Source organism: Microcaecilia unicolor, chromosome 7, assembly GCF_901765095.1.
Source record: "Microcaecilia unicolor chromosome 7, aMicUni1.1, whole genome shotgun sequence".
Taxonomy (NCBI): Eukaryota; Metazoa; Chordata; class Amphibia; order Gymnophiona; family Siphonopidae; genus Microcaecilia; species Microcaecilia unicolor.
Genome location: NC_044037.1, coordinates 52,356,165 through 52,372,449, shown reverse-complemented (window position 1 = coordinate 52,372,449; position 16,285 = coordinate 52,356,165). Strand labels below are relative to the sequence as shown.

General features: G+C 48.6%; 1 protein-coding gene across 2 annotated transcripts in view; it reads left to right on the top strand.

The window, feature by feature from the left end:
* The window catches only part of LOC115473827 (fibronectin type-III domain-containing protein 3A-like), a 175,980-nt gene that overhangs the window by 15,892 nt on the left and 143,803 nt on the right, over positions 1–16,285 (top strand). The window lies entirely within an intron of this gene.

Below are 16,285 nucleotides of genomic sequence, written 5' to 3'. Positions count from 1 at the left end.
GATCGAGATGGCCGACCCTGCTCCATTCTCGCTTACGGCCTGGCTCTTGAGAGGCTCAGATTAAGGAAGAAAGGTTTTTCAGCCAGGGTAATGCTTATCAGAAGTATTTTGAGCCGTGTTCTGCTATGTCTGTTCATTTGATATTCAGTATGGTCGTAATGTTCTGCAGAGTGGGACGCCTGAGCGTTTCATCTGTTTAAGCACACTGTTGGTGTTTACCTATTAGTTTTCCAGGTACAGGGGTTTTATTAGTTTCGGAGTTACTGTTACAGGGATGTGTTTCTCTGCTTTGCTAACTGTATACTGGAGATAGAGGGCTAGCACAGGTTATATGTACTCAGTTTGAAGTTAGTTTTCTCAGTCTCCCTCTGCTGGTAGGCATGCATAACCCAAGCGTCTTGACCGGTCTGGAGGGTCTAGAGGAAAGAAAATTAGCAGGTAAGGCCTAATTTCACCTTATTCTACTTTGAGGATACACTCTGCTTTGGAAGTTTCAAATACTGAAGGCAGATGGAGCTAGCCATCCATAGAGCACTATTCAGTGGTCTCTATCTCCACCTGTTGGTAGGCGGACATAACCCATCAGTTAATGGATTCATCTGTTGTGACTAAAGGAAAGAAAATTACCAAGGTAAGAACCTAATTTTCCCTTTTTTTTTAAAAAACCCTTAAAGGTTTTTCCCCTGTTCTTAAAAAACACAGTCCCTCAACAGCCAGTCTTTATCTGGAGTTGATGCCACTGCAGCTAATTTGTTGGCTATGGTGGCAGAATCTGAAGACTCCAATATTGCAGAAACATCTGTTAGACACATTAGGATGAATATCCTGATGAATTTCTGAAGGTTTAGATGATAAATAATAATTCTCCGAGGACAAGCAGGCTGCTTGTTCTCACTGATGGGTGACGTCCACGGCAGCCCCTCCAATCGGAATCTTCTCTAGCAAAGTCCTTTGCTAGCTCTCGCGCGCCCGTGCGCACCGCGCATGCGCGGCCGTCTTCCCGCCCGAAACCGGCTCGAGCCGGCCAGTCTTCTTTCGTCCGCACTCGGTACGGCTGTGTTTTTTGCCGTGTCGAGCCCCGGAGAGTCGACCTTGCGCGTCCTTTGTTAAAATCGACGTGTTTTTTCTTCGGAAAAGATTTAATTCGTTCGGAAAGTGCTCCGCAAACCCCCTTGGGTTTCGTTTGCCCCTTCCTGTATTTCCAGTCTTTGCCCCGGTAAGTTTTCTTTCGTCGTCGGGGTAGGCCTCTTTTCGGCCTCGGTCGAGATTTTTCTCCCTCAAAGTTTTTGGTGCTCAAATTCGTCATTTCGGATTTTGATTTCGCCGGCGTGATTTTTCCGCCCATGACATCGAAGCCTTCCAGCGGCTTCAAGAAGTGCACCCAGTGCGCCCGGGTAATCTCGCTCACTGATAGGCACTCTTCGTGTCTTCAGTGTCTGGGGGCCGAGCACCGTCCTCAGAACTGTAGCCTGTGTTCCCTGTTACAAAGGCGGACTCAGGTAGCGAGATTGGCCCAGTGGAACGTTTTGTTCTCGGGCTCTTCGTCGGCATCGGCACCGGGGTCATCGTGTGCATCGACGTCATCAGCGTCCAGACCTTCATCCTTGGCCGCCAGTGCATCGAGGCATCGGCCCTCTGCATCGGCGCCGAGACATCGGATAGCTGCATCGGCGTCGGTGGTTCCGGGACCTCGTCTGCTGATGTCGTCGGACGGTGGTGCATCGTCAGGAGTGCAGGTGAGGGCTGTCCATTCCCCTGCTGGTGGCGGTGAGCCTTCGGGTGGGTCTCCCCCTACCCCTCCGGTACCGGCGGTGCTTGCGCCTCCGGTACAGTCGAGCGTGGCGCCAGCTGGCCCATCGCCCGGGGTGAGGTCCCCGGTGCCGACTGCGGCCACCTCCCAGGAGGGCTCCCCGACTACGTCGGCGGAGGGAGCTTCGCCGATGCGGGCGAGGGAGTCTACCTCTCGACGCCCCCATCGTGGACGTGGCTCCACGGAGTCGAGTCGGGCGAGGTTGCAGACACAGGTCCGTGAACTTGTGTCTGACACCGAGGGTGAGGCCTCGTGGGAAGAGGAAGAAGACCCCAGATATTTCTCTGACGAGGAGTCTGAGGGTCTTCCTTCTGATCCCACTCCCTCTCCTGAGAGACAGCTTTCTCCTCCCGAGAGTCTGTCTTTCGCCTCCTTTGTCCGGGAGATGTCTACGGCCATCTCCTTCCCGGTGGTTGTGGAGGACGAGCCCAGGGCTGAAATGTTTGAGCTCCTGGACTATCCTTCTCCACCTAAGGAAGCGTCCACTGTTCCCTTGCACCATGTCCTGAAAAAGACATTGCTTGCGAACTGGACCAAGCCACTAAGTAATCCCCACATCCCCAAGAAGATCGAGTCCCAGTACCGGATCCATGGGGACCCAGAGCTGATGCGCACTCAGTTGCCTCACGACTCTGGAGTTGTGGATCTGGCCCTAAAGAAGGCTAAGAGTTCTAGGGAGCATGCTTCGGCGCCCCCGGGCAAAGACTCTAGAACCTTAGACTCCTTTGGGAGGAAGGCCTACCATTCCTCTATGCTCGTGGCCAAAATCCAGTCTTACCAGCTCTACACGAGCATACACATGCGGAACAATGTGCGGCAGTTGGCGGGCTTGGTTGATGCTCTCCCCCCTGAGCAAGCCAAGCCTTTTCAGGAGGTGGTCAGGCAGCTGAAGGCGTGCAGAAAATTCCTGGCCAGAGGGGTGTATGACACCTTTGATGTTGCGTCCAGGGCCGCTGCTCAAGGTGTGGTGATGTGCAGGCTCTCATGGCTGCGTGCCTCCGACCTGGAGAATAGACTCCAGCAGCGGATTGCGGACTCGCCTTGCCGTGCGGACAATATTTTTGGAGAGAAGGTCGAGCAGGTGGTAGAGCATCTCCACCAGCGGGACACCGCATTCGACAAGTTCTCCCGCCGGCAGCCTTCAGCATCTACCTCTACAGGTAGAAGATTTTTTGGGGGAAGGAGGGCTGTTCCCTACTCTTCTGGCAAGCGTAGGTACAATCCTCCTTCTCGACAGCCTGCGGCCCAGGCTAAGCCCCAGCGCGCTCGCTCTCGTCAGCAGCGTGCGCCTCAGCAAGGCCCCGCGGCTCCCCAGCAAAAGCAAGGGGCGAGCTTTTGACTGGCTCCAGCAGAGCATAGCCGACATCCAAGTGTCAGTGCCGGGCGACCTGCCGGTCGGGGGGAGGTTGAAAGCTTTTCACCAAAGGTGGCCTCTCATAACCTCCGATCAGTGGGTTCTGCAAATAGTCCGGCAAGGATACACCCTCAATTTGGCCTCAAAACCTCTAAATTGTCCACCGGGAGCTCTGTCTTACAGCTTCCAGCACAAGCAGGTACTTGCAGAGGAACTCTCCGCCCTTCTCAGCGCCAATGCGGTCGAGCCCGTGCCATCCGGGCAAGAAGGGCTGGGATTCTATTCCAGGTACTTCCTTGTGGAAAAGAAAACAGGGGGGATGCGTCCCATCCTAGACCTAAGGGCCCTGAACAAATACCTCGTAAAAGAAAAGTTCAGGATGCTTTCCCTGGGCACCCTTCTCCCCATGATTCAGCAAAACGATTGGCTATGCTCTCTGGACTTGAAGGATGCCTAAACACACATCCCGATACTGCCAGCTCACAGACAGTATCTGCGATTTCAGCTGGGCACACGTCACTTCCAGTACTGTGTGCTAGCCCTTTGGGCTCGCCTCTGCGCCCAGGGTGTTCACAAAGTGCCTAGCTGTAGTAGCAGCGGCACTTCGCAGGCTGGGGGTGCACGTGTTCCCATATCTTGACGATTGGCTGGTGAAGAACACATCCGAGGCAGGAGCCCTGCAGTCCATGCAGATGACTATTCGCCTCCTGGAGCTACTGGGGTTTGTAATAAATTACCCAAAGTCCCATCTTCGCCCAGTGCAGAGACTCGAATTCATAGGAGCTCTGCTGGATTCTTGGACGGCTCGCGCCTATCTCCCAGAGTCGAGAGCCAACAACTTGTTGTCCCTCGTCTCGCGGGTGCGAGCGTCCCAGCAGATCACAGCTCGGCAGATGTTGAGATTGCTGGGCCACATGGCCTCCACAGTTCATGTGACTCCCATGGCCCGCCTTCACATGAGATCTGCTCAATGGACCCTAGCTTCCCAGTGGTTCCAGGCTGCTGGGGATCTAGAAGACGTAATCCACCTGTCCACGAGTTTTCTCGAATCCCTGTATTGGTGGACGATTTGGTCCAATTTGACTCTGGGACGTCCTTTCCAAATTCCTCAGCCACAAAAAGTGCTGACCACGGATGCGTCTCTCCTGGGATGGGGAGCCCATGTCGATGGGCTTCACACCCAAGGAAGCTGGTCCCTCCAGGAACGCGGTCTACAGATCAATCTCCTGGAGTTGCGAGCGATCTGGAACGCTCTGAAGGCTTTCAGAGATCGGCTGTCCCACCAAATTATCCAAATTCAGACAGACAACCAGGTTGCCATGTACTATGTCAACAAGCAGGGGGGCACCGGATCTCGCCCCCTGTGTCAGGAAGCCGTCAGCATGTGGCTCTGGGCTCGCCGTCACGGCATGGTGCTCCAAGCCACATATCTGGCAGGCGTAAACAACAGTCTGGCCGACAGGTTGAGCAGGATTATGCAACCTCACGAGTGGTCGCTCAACTCCCGAGTGGTGCGCCAGATCTTCCAAGTGTGGGGCACCCCCTTGGTGGATCTCTTCGCATCTCGAGCGAACCACAAAGTCCCTCAGTTCTGTTCCAGGCTTCAGGCCCCCGGCAGACTGGCATCGGATGCCTTCCTCCTGGATTGGGGGGAGGGCCTGCTGTATGCTTATCCTCCCATTCCTCTGGTGGGGAAGACTTTGTTGAAACTCAAGCAAGACCGAGGCACCATGATTCTGATTGCTCCTTTTTGGCCGCGTCAGATCTGGTTCCCGCTTCTTCTGGAGTTATCCTCCGAAGAACCGTGGAGATTGGAGTGTTTTCCGACCCTCATCACGCAGGACGAAGGGGCTCTTCTGCATCCCAGCCTCCGGTCCCTGGCTCTCACGGCCTGGATGTTGAGAGCGTAGACTTTGCCTCTTTGGGTCTGTCAGAGGGTGTCTCCCGCATCTTGCTTGCTTCCAGGAAAGATTCCACTAAGAGGAGTTACTTCTTTCTATGGAGGAGGTTTGCCGTCTGGTGTGACAGCAAGGCCCTAGATCCTCGCTCTTGTCCTACACAGACCCTGCTTGAATACCTTCTGCACTTGTCTGAGTCTGGTCTCAAGACCAACTCTGTAAGGGTTCACCTTAGTGCAATCAGTGCATACCATTACCATGTGGAAGGTAAGCCGATCTCGGGACAGCCTTTAGTTGTTCGCTTCATGAGAGGTTTGCTTTTGTCAAAGCCCCCTGTCAAGCCTCCTACAGTGTCATGGGATCTCAATGTCGTTCTCACCCAGCTGATGAAACCTCCTTTTGAGCCACTGAACTCCTGCCATCTGAAGTACTTGACCTGGAAGGTCATTTTCTTGGTGGCAGTTACTTCAGCTCGTAGAGTCAGTGAGCTTCAGGCCCTGGTAGCCCAGGCCCCTTACACCAAATTTCATCATAACAGAGTAGTCCTCCGCACTCACCCTAAGTTCTTGCCAAAGGTCGTGTCGGAGTTCCATCTGAACCAGTCAATTGTCTTGCCAACATTCTTTCCCCGTCCTCATTCCTGCCCTGCTGAACGTCAGCTGCACACATTGGACTGCAAGAGAGCATTGGCCTTCTATCTGGAGCGGACACAGCCCAACAGACAGTCCGCCCAATTGTTTGTTTCTTTTGATCCCAATAGGAGGGGAGTGGCTGTGGGGAAACGCACCATATCCAATTGGCTAGCAGATTGCATTTCCTTCACTTACGCCCAGGCGGGGCTGGCTCTTGAGGGTCATGTCACGGCTCATAATGTTAGAGCCATGGCTGCGTCGGTAGCCCACTTGAAGTCAGCCTCCATTGAAGAAATTTGCAAAGCTGCGACGTGGTCATCTGTCCACACATTCACATCTCATTACTGCCTGCAGCAGGATTCCCGACGCGACAGTCGGTTCGGGCAGTCAGTTCTTCAGAACCTGTTTGGGCTTTAGGATCCAACTCCACCCCCCGAGGGCCCTGTTTGTTCTGTTCCAGGCTGCACTCTCAGTTAGTTGGTAAATTTTTTAGGTCAATCTCAGTTATGTCCTCGCCGTTGCGAGGCCCAATTGACCATGGTTGTTGTTTTGAGTGAGCCTGGGGGCTAGGGATACCCCATCAGTGAGAACAAGCAGCCTGCTTGTCCTCGGAGAAAGCGAATGCTACATACCTGTAGAAGGTATTCTCCGAGGACAGCAGGCTGATTGTTCTCACAAACCCGCCCGCCTCCCCTTTGGAGTTGTGTCTTCCCTTGTATCTCTTTTGCTACATATGAGACTGGCCGGCTCGAGCCGGTTTCGGGCGGCAAGACGGCCGCGCATGCGTGGTGCGCACGGGCGCGCGAGAGCTAGCAAAGGGCTTTGCTAGAGAAGATTCCGATTGGAGGGGCTGCCGTGGACGTCACCCATCAGTGAGAACAATCAGCCTGCTGTCCTCGGAGAATACCTTCTACAGGTATGTAGCATTCGCTACTTGTGAAAAAGGCGGAATATTATCCTCAGGAACATTCAAGATTTCCAACAAATATCGCTTCAGCATATCCTTAGGTGTTACTAAGGACACACTAGGAAAATTCTAAAAGCGAAGATTGTTCCTTCATGTATAGTTTTCAAAAACCTTGCATCTACCTCTTATATTCGACAAATCTTTTATGAGTGGGGGAGGATCCAAGTGGCTGCATGTACCTGACACACTGAGCCTCTCTGCTGTTTCCTGAATTTGCTTTCTTCGGGTATTTCAAAGCAGAGGAGTAAGATGGCTGCACATTTGTGTCATGAGGCCTTCACCCCCTTCTGTCAGCTCAATTGATTCTTTTGCGAGAAGGGCCGGGACACTTATAGAGTTGGTGAGTGTCCTCCTTGAGACTCGGGGAGATGGAGGAGTAACCTCAATGTCTCCTGTGCTGGAAACCACCTAGAGCCCAGACTGGAGAGCTCCTTCTCCACCGCTGCAGGGCAGTAATTCACCGCTTACGGCAGCGGTAGTGCTTCAGCTGGGAGAAGCTAGAGTGGGCCCCCCCCTGCGAGAAGTGGTTCAGCTTAGCAGTGTTTCAGGGTTTTTGATGTCTCCGAGCACCCGGAATGGAAGTGCTCCTATAGATGTTATCAGCGGTGGGAGGGAGGCTGAAATGGAGCCAGGTGTGATTTCTTCAATTTTCAAGGTACCTGAAACAGAAATACCTGATTTTCTGTTGAAGAAGCCTGCTGAGGTGATGCTGAACTCAATTTGGCAACTGGTAGTAGATTTCGGTAAGGGCAGTATGGCTACTGCTGCTTTGATGCATAGCAAATTGGGCTTACCACAGGAGCCTGGTGGTAGTCCCGGCCTCTGCCACGCGCCAACTCAGGCACTAGAAAATGGATTTTTATGTTATAGTGCCAGGTGCTTACCTGGATGAGGATAGGAGCCCTTACTACCACCTCAATGGATGGTGCCTGGGAAATGGCCATGTGGTAAGTGGTTTACTTACCGCAGGACCATTTCCTTTAAACCCCCCCCACATACACACACAAAAAAAACCTTTTACCCGCTGCGGTAAAAGGAGGCTACAGCACACGGCAAATCCATACACCAATGCTACCGCACTGCCCCTTTTACCACAGCTTGGTAAAAGGTGCGGTATGTTCGCAATTTAACATGCTGGAACAAAAAATGATGGAAGTGGAAGTGAAAGTTGAAAAAATACTTTTGAACTTATAAACCAGTATTACTGGAAAGGTTACTTAGAAAAGGATTTAGATATAACTAAATTGATGCAAACAAAAAAAACTATAAAACTTAGATATTGAAACTTATGTGTTTGTCTAATGTTTGGCAGCATGACTGTATAAAAAGGAATGAAGTTTGTGCTCCACTCCCCTTCCTGTGTGTTTTTTTTTTAACTACATCCTCCAGTTTTACTGAGACCTAATGAGTGGGGAGTGATGATGGGTTCCATAGAGGAGTTAGTCATTGAAGACAGCTGGTGGGTTGAGTGTGAGAATGGAACTATAGAACTGCAAACCAGATGGAAGAAAAGGATGCAGGCTATAAAGACTGAGCAACAAGTGGTGCGTTTAGTTTCTTTTTCAGTTTACTTTTAGTTATTGAAACTGTAACTGGAGTAGCTTTTTTTTTTCCCCTCAAAGACTGACCACCTGTTTTTCGGGTTGCAAATAGCTGTCATTTTTCTGAGATTTTGTTTAGATTCCTACAGTAACTGAGCTTGTGTAATCAATAGAACACATGTTTTAATGGATAAATAAGCGTGAGGTTGGTTAATTATTTTTCTCTTTTCTAAAGTGCATTCTATTTATTTATTTATTTAGGAGCGGAGGAGTGGCCTAGTGGTTAGGATGGTGGACTTTGGCCCTGGGGAACTGAGGAACTGAGTTCAATTCCCACTTCAGGCACAGGCAGCTCCTTGTGACTCTGGTCAAGTCACTTAACCCTCCATTGCCCCATGTAAGCCGCATTGAGCCTGCCATGAGTGGGAAAGCGCGGGGTACAAATGTAACAAAGATAAATAACAAAAATAAAAAATATAGAAATTAGGATTGCTTGACTTAGTACAGTGTTTGCACTGGCCCAGTTGATAGACGTTGTTTTATAAGAGCATACTGCATTTTTTGACCACAGTAGCCCTTTGCTTATCCCTGCAGAAAAGAAAGATGCCAACTAAACGTAATACACCATGACAAATTTTCTGTGTCTGGTTGTTTCATACTTTTTAGTGTTCAGGATTTAAGCTTAACTATTTAGACTAGTTGGGGATGTATCTGGAGTGTTTTGATGTGATAAATTTGCAGAGTTCCTTTCTTGTTTGATTCCTGCTTCACAATAGCAATTTTAACAAGATGGATTTATTTTAGGAGCTATCTGTTACACTTGTTATAGTTGCCCAAAATTTCTATTTTACAGTCTTTTTCCAAGCATTAAATTTATAAAAATGTTTATTTGTGACCTTCCAGCTTTGAAGTGTTAACCTTTTAATCTACTACCTTTCCTACCTAAAAGGTCAAAGTTAACCAGTGAAACTTCCAGAAGCAGTACATAGTAAAGATTTAGTCTGCTGTCAATGTCACTATATTTTACTATAACAACAGAACAAGAATTTGCTTAGATATCATTGTTCTTTTCATCCAGGATAAAACAAATGCTATCTATTGAATTGCACTTTAGGAGATCAGGAGTGCTTATAGACTGCTTGTATTTCTGAGGCTGAAGGTTTTAAATTTATGATCTTAATTTTTATTTGCTTTGGCTCCAGACTTCAGACTATTGCTACTGTGACCAGAGTAGGAAAGGTGGAAAAATAGGATACAGATTTTTAGGTAGTTGTGAAAGGATGGTCATAGTGCTAGAAGCCTAGCAGTGGAAAGATAAAGTAGGTACTGCTAGCCCCTCCCCACTCCCACCTAAAGAAAGTTACTCAGTCTTATTGTGTGTGCCTTTTACTAATATATGCTAAAGATTTGCAATTACTGTGCAATAATTGCTAAGCTTCCGGGTTGGGGTGTTCCTATCATCTGCTCATTCAATTAACCCAGAGAAAATACATTTATTGCACACTAAGGGGAAGATTATATGGCACCTAAAAAATCAATGTGGAAATTAGTGTCGACTAAGCGTATTCTATCAGCGGCGCCTAGATTTAGTTGCGGAATATAGAATACGCTTAGTTGATATCTCAGTGCCTAAAACTGCCATTTACACCAAAGAAAATGTGGCGTAAATCTCGGCGGTAGATTTAGGCGCACTTAGCCATATTCTATAACTACGTGCGTAAATTTCAGAACACCCACAAAATGCCCATTTCTCTGCCTATAACCACTCCCCTTTTTGCTGTGCGCATTAGAAGTTAGGCGCAGTGCATTACAGAATGCGCTTAGTGAGTTGTGCATGTAAATTCTAATTATTGCCAATTAGTGCCCATTATTGCTTTAGAGCTGTTATCAACGCTGATTAGCTTGTTAAGCCAATTATGTTATGTGCATTGTTATAGAATATGCTTGGATTTTGGCGCGGATCTCTAGGTGCGCTGTATAAAATCTGGGGGTAAATGCATTGCTGATACTGCAGACGCACTTAACACCATCCATTGAAATGGCATTGCCGTTTTATTGCATTTAACATGCACATTTCCTGCCTCATTCCATGCTTTGCAATTTATACCGGAATTAGCATATTATCAATATCAATTATCAAGTCATCTCATCAACTGAGTGCTTGATAGGTAATGTGTTACCTGATTTAACATACATTAGTAAAAGGCCACTTGAGTTTTGAAAGCACTGGTATTGTTTGTGTCCAGCTGTAAGAAATTTTTCTAATTTAGCAAAAGAAGTACCACTGGTTTTGGCCACAGCTTTCTTACTTAGGGCCCTGTTTACTAAGGTACATTAGTGTTTTTAGCACGCATGCTAACCCTGTAGGTGCCTACAGGGATATTGTAGACATGTACGTGGTTAATGTGCATATATGGTTGATTCGCGTTAAAAACATTAATGCGCCTATAACGCTGCTTAGTAAATAGGGCCCTTGACATTAATATGTTTGCAGGGCCATTTACTGACAATAAACAAATCTGATTTGCTGCAGGGCAAATTGCATAAAAATGGGTCCTATGGCAATCACGCACATTAATTAGTAAATGACCTCTTGATTATGTGGCTAGCTAAAATCGCATTCTGTTTACACATGCCAGCATGTTTATTTGCTTGTTCACATGGTTGGATTATATTCCATTTTATTAGGTTTGCCACATAGGAATACTCTCTCTGTTATGAATGTCACCACCTAGAAAGTGGGGGATGTGGATTACTGGAGGAATATCATACTCTGCTGTGGAAGTGCATGTAAAAGGATGTCAGCTTGCATTCTGAACAACTTCAGTAGGGATTAAAAGATGATGGCCAGTTTACTAATATGTGAAGCAGTTAATGTGTGCTTATTTGCATGATAACCTTTTGCTGGGTAAGGGGGTGGGAAAGAGATGGAAAATGTGTGGGTTATAGATGTGGACATTGCTGTTAATGCACATTAATTTACCATGTGCCATCACTGCTGCATACAGCACATGTTCAATTTCCACTTCTTCCCCAAGAGGTGGTAAGTACACCTGATCTGTCAGTGTAAAATTACCACAGCCTGCTACTTAAAAAAAAGTTTCTATATCATCATGGCTAGACCAGTTCAGACAACTGAGTGTGCTCTTTAGCCATATACTAGAAGTAGAGAGTACTGATTTCTTTTTCTTTTTCAGTGGCGTTATTACCCCTATAATACAGTCTCGAACATTTCCAGTATTCTCTGCCTCCAGCAGATGATTGTAGTCTGGATTAATGTAGTAGAATTTATTTCAAGCCTGGCTCCCTGGGACTTGGGCTGTGGTCAAAATCCTGTGGTGTCCTGCTAAGGGCCACTGTAAAGCTCCTAAAGGCCAGTCTAAGGACCTACTCCCTTGTAGAGTTAGAGAGTTTCCTAGATGCCAGCAGTGGGGTTTATGGGGTAGCTCCTGAGGGGGGTTGAAGTGATAGGGCAGCTGGACCCTGTGGGGCTCTGCTCAAAGGAGAGGGCCCTGTGTGGTGAGCAGTGTCTCTCGGGCCGTATTTCCCTTTCCTATTCTGTTCCTCCCTCTCCCCCTCCCCCTCCCCCCCACTTTTCAGTTTCAGCCACTATGCCTACTAAGAGCCGATGACAAGCTGTTGAACCTGCTGCGTTAGTACCATGGTGAGATATTTTTGTTTGAGATGTAGTCAGGTTTAGTCGGCAGACATTTTGGCAGCAGCAGAGTTTGAAGCCATGTTGGTTGGTAAGGCTCATGAGTTAAACTCTGAAGAGCTCAGGCTGTTGACCCACAGGAGTTTCCCACAAGCGCGCAGCGCTTATCCTTCAGGCCATACCTGAGTAGACCACTTGGGCCTCCCTGCATTTGCCTTGATGCCATTCAGCTGCCACTTCAAGGTGAGCAGATTCTTCAGTCTTAGCAGAGAGGTCATATCACAAGGGTTGGTTATACTGTTGCAACCATGGCCTTTGGAGGGACTTCGGTACATGCTACCACCATGGCCACTGATTGGCTAGGTTCTGTGCAGGATTCCCAGTTATCCAGCTAAGTGATCATGATACTTCGTGGTTGATCTCGGTGACCTTGGTACACCAGTCTAGTGAGCTTGTTAGTGAAGGAGCATGACTCTGTTCTATTGCATCAAGGACTGGTCTTGATGGAGAACACAAGCCCTTTTGACTTACAGTTTAGTAGTTGAAAAGTGGTGGTTAATGCCCATGTGTTGTTCCACAGCTATGGTGTCAGTACTACTCAGGGTGCAAAATATGTGTACTTCATTTGTTTATGTGTAGGTTTGGTATGTGTTTGAGCCCTGGTGTACAGCCCAGGGCGTTATGGTGTGATATGCAGATATTTGTATTTTGACCTTTTTGTAAGATCTAGAGTGAGATCTGTTGCTCAGTTCCCTGAAGGTTCAGGTGGTAGCAGTGGCCTGTTTCCAGAGATGAGTGAAAAAGGTTTCGCTGGCAGCTCACCCAGACATTGTACAATTTCTAAAGGGAGTTGAGCAAATTCATCCTCCTTCCCAACCAGTAGTTCTCCAATAGGATTTGCCTGTGGTTCTGGAAGTCTTTTTTTATTTATTTATTTTATTGCATTTGTATCCCACATTTTCCCACCTATTTGCGGGCTCAGTGTGGCTTACAATACATTGTAAATAATGGAAATACAATTTGTTATAATCAGTTATGGATTACATTGTAAGAAGTTAAGCGAGACAAAGTCAAGGTATCGTTGGGAATAGGACAAGAAAAAGAACAATGGAAAGACAACGGGAAATTTGTAGGGTGATAGAACCTTAGCAAAAGAACAATTCGGTATAACATTTTCTGTGAGTGAAGGTTTAAGTGTGATGAGATTACGGGGGATGAGAGTTCAAAGAATGTATTGGTGTATTTCTGGAATAGTGAGTGTGGACTTCATGTGTATTGCTCCTTACAGTAAATTTTATCGAAGAGATGAGTTTTCAGTAGTTTGTGGAAGTTGGTTAGTTCGTGGATTGTTTTCAAGTTGCGTGGTAGTATATTCCAGAATTGTTTCGTCCACTGTTTGAACTCCTCAAGCTTGGCGAAGATTTATCTCAGAAAGTGACCATTTTGATGGCCATCTCATTAGCTAGACATGTCTCCTGATTTGCAGGCATTCTCCCATAGAGATTCCTCTTGTGCCCTCATAGAGAATGTGGTGTGTTGCATATGGTTCTTTCCGTCCTTACCAAAGATTGTGTCTTCCATCTCAATGAGGCAGTTTATCTCTTGGTCCTTTCCTGAAAGAACCAACTTGGCTGGAGGTCCTGCACACTCTGAATGTTTGTAGAATCTTTCTCCATTACCTGAAGGTGATAAATTATTTTCATATTTCAGACCGCCTTTTTATATGGAGGCCTACACAAGGGGAAGCAGCTTCAAAGGCCTTATTGTCCCACTGGATAAAGGAGGTTATTGGAATGGCTTACCTATTAAAGAAGAAGGCGGTGTCTCCTGCTTTCTTGGTCCACTCCACCAGATCAAATGATGGCTCTGGAAGACATCCTTTAAGCATTATAGATTGCATGTACAGGCATGGGAGGACTCTGCCTTACATATAGTGGCGCTAGAAGGGGTCATGTCTTCTTCCCACTTGTCTGGATTGGTCTAACAGTATGATAAGGAAAGTGTAATTTGGTCTTACCTGCTAATTTCCTTTTCTGTAATCTGCTAGACCAGTCCAGGCCCTTCCCATGAAGACTATGGGTTGTTGTCTCTTACTGCTTAGAACTCAATGCCATCTTGATGGGCTCCCTGGTGCCATAGTTGTACATAGCCGCTCCTTATCAGGGGCATCTATTCATTGGTTGATTGTTGTTCAAAAGTTCATTGTTTAGCCTTGCTTTTGTCACAAGTATACTGACAAGGTTCAGGGCTTGACCATGCCTTATATACAGGGGTGATGCCACAAAAAGTCAGTCCGGCTGATATTTAAAACTACTTAACCAGCCAGGAATGGCTGCTGGCTGGTTAAATAGCCTACAGCTGGCTAAGCGCTAAATATTCACTGCAAGACAGTTGGCTGTCTTGGCTGAATATTGCTGCTTAGCGGCTATTCCGATCACTGGCTGTACCACACCAATATTCATTGGCTGAGCGGTTTAAGTTTAGCGGCTAGATAGACCTGTGTAAATAACAGGTCTATCTTTGGCTGCTATAACTTAGTGGCGGAGCAGCAGATGAATATTGGCTTAACTATTTGTTTTTAGCGACCAAAAAAGCCTGGAAATTCAATGCCGGTTGCCGGATAAGGCCCTGGCATCGAATTTCTGGGTTTGCCTGGGGGGGGCTTATCCAAGCTTCCTCTCATGGTCTCAGTATTGGCCCCAGTATTCTCTGCCACCATCTGCTGTTGGGGAGCAGAACACACTTGGCTGGACTGGTCTATCAGGACTAAAAGAAATCAAATTAGCAGGTTAAGACCAGATTTCTCCATCAGCATGCAGCCCTCTCTTCCTTTATTGGGGGTGTCCACAGTGGCTTAGTGGCGGAGCAGGAGTGATCCCCAGATGCTGCTACCCTGATGCTGTCCTAGGTTCAAAATGGCAGCAGTGTCACCTAGCTGTAATCTCTTGGTAGTACAGCTGGAGGTCAAGCTGCCAAATAAGGGTTCAGTGTTAACAAGATCTATCTAATATAATAATTTGCTCCTTCAGCGTTCGAATGTGTCTCACTGGGATCGCAACCATCTCCTGACGTCACGAACCCAGTGAGAGACATTCGAACTTTGAAGGAGCAGACTGGGCCAGGCCCGGGGCAAGTCCGCCCCCGGGGTTCCGCCCCAGCCGCTCACCCCTCCACCCACCCCAAGGTCCCCACCGCTCCCCCCCCCCCGAGGTCGCCGCAGCCACTGCTCTCCCCTCCCCAGGTCGCCGCTCCCACCCACCCAGCAGACCTGCACAAGTCTCCAGCGTCAGAGGCGGCGCCAGCAGCGGCCACTACAAAAACACCAACAGCTGATTTTAGGAAGCAAGACAGCACCGCAGGCAGCCAGCAGCTCCTTCTCTCGTCTCCACGTCACTGCCGCTGGAGGACGACCCCGGAGGAGCGCAGCGACGTGAGAGGCGAGAGAAGGAGCGGCTTCAGAGCCAACAGCCAATGACTGCTGGCTGCCTACGGTGCCATCTTGCTTCCTAAAATCAGCTATAGGTGTTTTTGTAGTGACCGCTGCTGCTGAATAGGAGAAGCAGCAGTGGGCAGAAATCGGAGCTGGCGCCGCCTCTGACGCTGGAGACTTGGGCAGGTTTGTTGGGTGGGTGGGCGGACGGAGAGGGGGAGTGGCGGCGGCGGCAACGACCTGGGTGGGGGTGGACGGGGGTGCAGTGGCTGCGGCGACATCGGGGGGGGGGGGTGAGCGATGACATCGGGGGGCATGGCGGCAGGGGCGGGGAGAGAGAATCGCTGGGTGGCTGGAGGGGGGCAGGGGGGGCAGTGGAGAGAGGATAATCGCTGGGTGACTGGAGGGGGGCAGGGGACACAGGAGAATCACTGGGTGGCTGGAGGGGGGCAGGGGAGATAGGAAAATCGCTGGGTGGTTGGAGGAGGGCAGGAGAGAGAGGACAATCGCTGGGTTGCTGGAGGGGGGCCGGGAACAGGGAGGGGGAGCAGGGGACAGAGGAGACTCACTGGGTGGCTGGAGGGGGCCAGAGGACAGAGGAGACTCGGTGGGTGACTGGAGGGGGCAGGGGAGAGAAGAGCATCGGTGTGGGGCAAGGGAAAAAGTAGAATCGCTGGGTGGCTGGAGCGGGAGCAGGGGAGAGAGGAGAATCACTGGGTGGCTGGAGGGGGGACAGAGGAGACACACTCGCACCCAGCAGTCTCACTCTCTCTCTGTCACACACACACACTCGTACATTCTCTCTCTCTCTCACATAGTCAATCTCACACATACTCTCTCAAACATACACACTCCGAGGAAAACCTTGCTAGCACCCGTTTCATTTGTGTCAGAAACGGGCCTGTTTTACTAGTATATATATATAAAATGCAACGTGTATGTCAAAAAGAGATGATTAAAAAGAAAAAAAAAGTTATCTTCTCTATATTCTATACAAA